The following is a 6,000-nucleotide window of genomic DNA, read 5'->3' on the forward strand; positions in this document are numbered from 1 at the left end:
GACAAGTGGCACTAATAGGGGAGCAGATGGAGAGAAGTAAAGAGCCTGAGAGGAAAGAACCCAGCAGCTGTATCCTGGCTAAGGATGGACTCAGTCTGAAGACTGAAGCAATTAGTCTTCTCCATATGGATTTCTGTATCACTTTGATTTAAGCCAAAAGAAAACAATCAAAGAATGGAATAAAATTACTGCATGCAAAAGTTTCTGATTTGGGGAAGGAAGAGACCAGATCAACATGTGCTTCAAAAAGTAATTTTGGACAGACAGAGATGTGATAAGATCCAAATCAAAGATCATCTAGAATACACCAGTGACTTAGGAAACAGTTTTATTTTATGGGTTCTTTGGGACAGAACCCATAGAAGAACGATTAGTGAAAGCTTGGGAGTGTGGAGAAGAGTTAGTGCAGATTTGAGGGTTCACGTTTCTCCGCCTCTTCTCTTGAAAGTGGCACAGCTGGATCCCGGTGGCTTCTCTCTCATGGAGATGTTTCAGTCTCTCAGGGTGCAGACCACTGAAGGTCTTTATGCCCTCCCCCTTTTCAGCAGTAGGAGGGATTGAGGATGCTCACACATGAATAAAGGGTTTTTTTAAAATTCTTAACTCAAAAGCCCTGAAGAGGCAATTCAGTTCAGTTCAGTTAATTTGCTCAGTCATGTCCGACTCTTTGCAACCCCATGGACTGCAGCATACCAGGCTTCCTTGTCCATTGCCGACTCCCAGAGCTTGCTCAAACTCATGTTCATCGAGTCAGGGATGCCATCCAACCATCTCATCCTCTGTCGTCCCCTTCTCCTCCTGCCTTCAATCTTTCCCAGCATCAGGGTCTTTTCCAGCAAGTCAGTTCTTCGAATCAGGTGGCCAAAGTATTGGAGCTTCAGCTTCAGCATCAGTCCTTCCAATGAATATTTAGGACTGATTTCTTTTAGGATGAACTGGTTTGATCTCCTGCAGTCCAAGGGACTCTCAAGAGTCTTCTGCAACACTACAGTTCAAAACCATCAATTCTTCGGTGCTCAGCCTTCTTCACAGTCCAACTCTCACATCCATACATGACTACTGGAAAAACCACAGCTTTGACTAGACAGACCTTTGTTGGCAATGTAGAGTCTCTGCTTTTTAATATGCTGTGTAGGTTTGTCATAGCTTTTCTTCCAAGGAGCAAGCATCTTTTAATTTCATGGCTGCAGTCACCATCTGAAGAGGCAATACTTAGTATAAAAATTGATGGAAATCCTAACAAAATTTTCTCTGAAGACTTCTTCATATTGGCTACTGAGATGGCATGCTTCGTGTAATGGGGGTCATGGTGATGGGTCTTGCTGGAGAATAATACATCTGCAGCAGGATTCAGGGAGACAAGCACAGATGAGAAAAAGGAGATAGTGGGTTTGGGGGTTGGAAAACTATTTGGTATTTGTAACTCATGTTTTTAAATTCTAACATTTTTCAAGTCATTTTGAGTGTACTATATATTGGGTCATGAAAGCATCTATGTTATATTTCACTAACTCAAGAACCTGAAATAACTGTGTGGGTGAAGCTTGCACTCTGAGATCCCCAAGGAGTTATATTTGAGCATTTTTCTCTTCATAATTATTACAACTAATTTTCCCGTCACATCCTAGTGCGTTGCTTTGAACCACTCTAACACTCTGAAGGCAGACATGTATTTTAACTCATTCACACTGGTGCTAATCTCTTCAGTGATTTATAAGGTCTTTAAGGCTTTAATTCTCTGTCTGTCAGGAATCTTCCTTGGTAGTAAGTTGACAGTTTAAATTAGTGTTTAGACATGGCTTTCATAATGTCAGTTTTGTTTTGTCTCAACAGTGTCTTGGAATTCCTTCCATTGTACCTCAAGTGACTCATGGCAATAAATGACTCTCCTTCTCTTTTGTTCTTAATCAAAGAAGAATGGAATGAGCCACATAATGTTGTACAAGAGCAACTTTAATTAGTTCTCAGCTGTAGCCAGAGATGCTTGTCTTGTCTCTTTAGCACATAAATGTAGGACATGATGCATTCAGGTGAACAAATACTGGTTTCCTAAAAAACCTCCTTTGGTTCCCTTCCAAAAAATGAAGGGCAATTGCAGCACCAACATTCTGAAGCCTTTTCCTCAAACTGGCAAGAGAGAGACTGTGAGTAGTTTCTAAGAGTTGTATTTGGGAGGGCATTTTTGGAATTGAATGAATAAACCACTGAATGAAAGAAGGTCTCCTGGAAGGATTTCCCTGGCTAGCCTTAGGTCTTCCTATCCTTTGGGAATCTAAAGGATGCTCTCCTTGCCAAACTGCCAAGCTCCACCCTCCTGAGTTTTAACTGTAAGGGTAAACCCCAGATCTTTGGGGGTTCAAGTATGTTTACTCTCAACATCGTTTGGCTTCCTAAGGAAAATGGTGAAAGAAAGTATAAAATTCCATTAAAAAAAAAAAAAAACCCTCAAGTATTCTTGGACATCAAACAACTCTTACAACACAGCCCTTTGATGAGTTCAGTGTAAATGAATCAGAAACATATGGACAGTGTTTATGCTCAAATGCACATGCATTTAAAAATTCTGAGTGAAATTAGTTTAGTGAGCTATGTTTGGGTCATTTCCAGCATCCAAGAATTTGGAAAATCGCTTCTCCTGAATAAAGATGTGGAAGGAATGGTTGAGCACCCCTGGCACTGCAGGATGGGCACGTTCAGCAGCCCGTGCTGTGTTGTGTATCATAAACACAGTAGCAGAGGGCACAAATCTTGGGATGGCTCCAAGCCAGGAAGGACTGGGGCTACTGATGTGGTGAAAATTTCTGTATTTTATTACCAGCTGTCAGTACCTGGGCACGAAAGTCCCACACACTTAACAAACATAGCCTACCAACTTCCCTGGATTAGAACAGTCACTAGACACTTTTGTAAATCACAGTTTGCGCTTAAGCCATTGGAATTCTGGTGCTATGCAGCCCATCCTTGGGTATAAACAATGCTTTCCTTTTGAGGAAAGTGGAAACTGCCAATCATCTTATAGATGTGGAAAATAGTCACATATGTGGTTTCTGATTATACCAAAGGAATGTATATGAACTGTAAAAAAAAAAAAAAGTCCCCACTTGGATATAATGTGGTCCTAAAGGTCTCAGCATCTCTCATTCCTAGCAGGGCAAAAAAGTATTCAATATTTGAATTATCTCATTTTAACCCAAATGCATGTCATTATTTATTGAGGAAGAAGAAGGAACAAAAGATAAAAGCTACTGTATCTTCATAAATCAGATTTCTCTGTTTTTTGGACCTGTCTCATGGGCCAGGTCTGGGTCATTGATTTTTTTTCATAAGTCCTTATAGTGATAAGATGATGGCTGAGAGTGTTAAGGAAACCTCCCTAGTGTCTCCTGATGTTCGGTCACAGAGTAGCACCAAAATGTTCTTTCATTGTAATCAGTTTGCTAAAAATGATATCTGCTAGTATGTGAACTACAGAGCATAAGATGTTGAGGATAATACAAAAATGTAAATAGCACAAGACCTCTGCCCTCAGAGAATTTAAAACTGAGGTTAGAAGAAACACTAAATGAAATAATAGCATTAGTGATATCACAACAAAATGCTATATCATTGCTCAACTAGTGACAGACACCATTGTTTTATGAGTTGAGGGACTGAAGGTGGACCTAGATGGTATGGGAGAGTAGAAAGACACTAAGATGACTGAACACTGCTGGAACTGTGACAAAGTAGAGAACATTATATTTGCTGGATCTGTTCTAAGATTACTAATGTGGTTGAAATACCTTGATAAACCAGCCCTTTAGCTTGAGATGGAGGGAACATTAAAAATTCCAGCTTTGCCATGAACTTATTTGTGACTCTGTCCAAATTAATTGTTCTTTGCTGACATCATTCATGGCTAAAATGGTATTAATATTAATCAATTAATCTTGATTAACAGGTATTAATGTCTATCCTTCTATCCATTCAGTAGGTCTTTGAGTGACTGTAACACGTCTGGCACTATAAAGAAATGTGAGCTATCAACACAGGCAAAGCACAGTGCTGTACTGGTATGTGATGGGTTTGGTGGAGGCAGTGAGGTTGAGTAGGTTTTAAAATGGGGGGAGAAAAGGGAACTTGATGTTAAACTATATAATTTTTACTTTGTTTCATGGAATTATTTGCAAAGTTATAGACTAAAAATGTTTCAAAGCTAAAGTGAAAGTGTTAGTCAGTCAGTTGTGTCTGACTGTTTGTGACCCTATGGACTATAGCCCACCAGGCTCCTCTGCCCATGGGGTTTCTCCAGGCAAGAATACTGGAGTGGGTGGCCATGCCCTTCTCCAGGGGACCTTCCCAAACCATGGATCAAACCGCATTGCAGGCAGATTCTTTACCATCTGACCCACCAGGGAAGCCCCTTAAATGCTGAACTAAATGTCTTTCTCTCCCATCATATACTGTAAATCGCAGCATTGCTTTCTTTTCTCTCTCCTCTCTCTTTTCTCTCAGACCTTTGCCTAGAATGAGAAAAATAGGTGGTGCTGCTAGTTATAATAGCTTTGTTTTCATTCACAAGCTTTACTCTTCTCTTCTCAAAACACACTTGGTATCAGTGTAGCTTTATAGGCTGCTTGCTCACTGCTCTGCATGCTGTTCTGCTTGTGATGACTCAGTGTATGACCTTGGACGTGTGTGTCTTTCTGTGGGTCAAGGTCTCCACCTGTAAAGTAGGCTAATAACACTGATTAGTACATAAAGCCCTCAGTGAGCTTCATGAAAGACACAAAGTCATGTTATTATATGCTCATGAAGCCTATTGCTCATAGCCCTATTGCTCTATAGATGTTTATGGAGTTTCCTTTTCTGAATAACCTTTTGTACTTTATTAGTTTGCTCTTTGTGAGACATTTGCCTTGTGTCATTGAAGGGGCTGGGGGCAGCAGAAAGAAGAACACCTCATCTAGGAGTTGGGAGGGGAGCATAGGGAATGGGGGGGTTAAGGAAGTCACGGGCCCTCTGAGGACACAGTACCTTTAATGTGGTAGAGAAGATAGTATAGAAGCCAGTTATGGTATTTTCTATCACAGATTCAGACATGACACCCCCTCAGAGAGAAATATGTTCATTGAATTAAAAGCCTGATAAAATGTAGATGTTAGCTGTGGCTCCTCACCCATCCTGCTCTGTCCTGATGTCCCTGAGATTACAGAAACTACACTGTATGGGAAGGCGCACCTTCCTTTTCTTCACTTTTCTTGTACTTAGCTGCTCCTCTATGTAATGTAGAGAAAATATTTGAAGAATATCGCTTTGGAAGATGCCAAACTGTTGGCCTGACCTGAGCACCCACATGTCTCAGGTGCAACCTGGGAGGATTCCTTGTTCTGCATTTGGAGACCCTCCGCATTGTGGCAGCAAGAACGTGAGAGAAGGAGGTAGACATCCCTTCCCCATATATCCGATGGAGATCCTCGAAGGTGGGGCTGGGCTCCATCCCTCCTGTGAACCCCCAGCTTTTGGCACCATTAAGGTATTAATATTTAATAAATGGGAATCAAGAGAGTGCAACCTTGACTCAGAGAGAAGGCATAAAACCAGTCAAATAAGAGTGCGGAGTGGGTTGCCATGCCCTTCTCCAGGGGATCTTCTCTACCCAGGGATTGAACCCGTGCCTTTTATATCTCCTGCACTGGCAGACGGGTTCTTTACCAACAACACCACCTGAGAAGCCAAATAAAAGAGAAGGTGTAGCAAATGGGCATGCACAGCAAATGGGAGAATCTGGGCTTCCCACAGTCAAGACATCAGTCTTTATGAAATATCACAGTTTCAAAAGAGGTAAAATACCATCTTGATTACTGGCTCATGAAATTACTGTCCATTATCAGGAAGAAATAGGAGGAAATAAAGGCCATGTCAGATAAAAAAATTACTGTTTGATTTAATCTTATTTTTAATGCCATATTGATCGATCAATTGGTCGACTGATAGATAGATATCTTCATCCCCAAATCA

Source organism: Oryx dammah, unplaced genomic scaffold (genome assembly GCF_014754425.2).
Source record: "Oryx dammah isolate SB20612 unplaced genomic scaffold, SCBI_Odam_1.1 HiC_scaffold_26, whole genome shotgun sequence".
NCBI classification, from domain to species: domain Eukaryota; kingdom Metazoa; phylum Chordata; class Mammalia; order Artiodactyla; family Bovidae; genus Oryx; species Oryx dammah.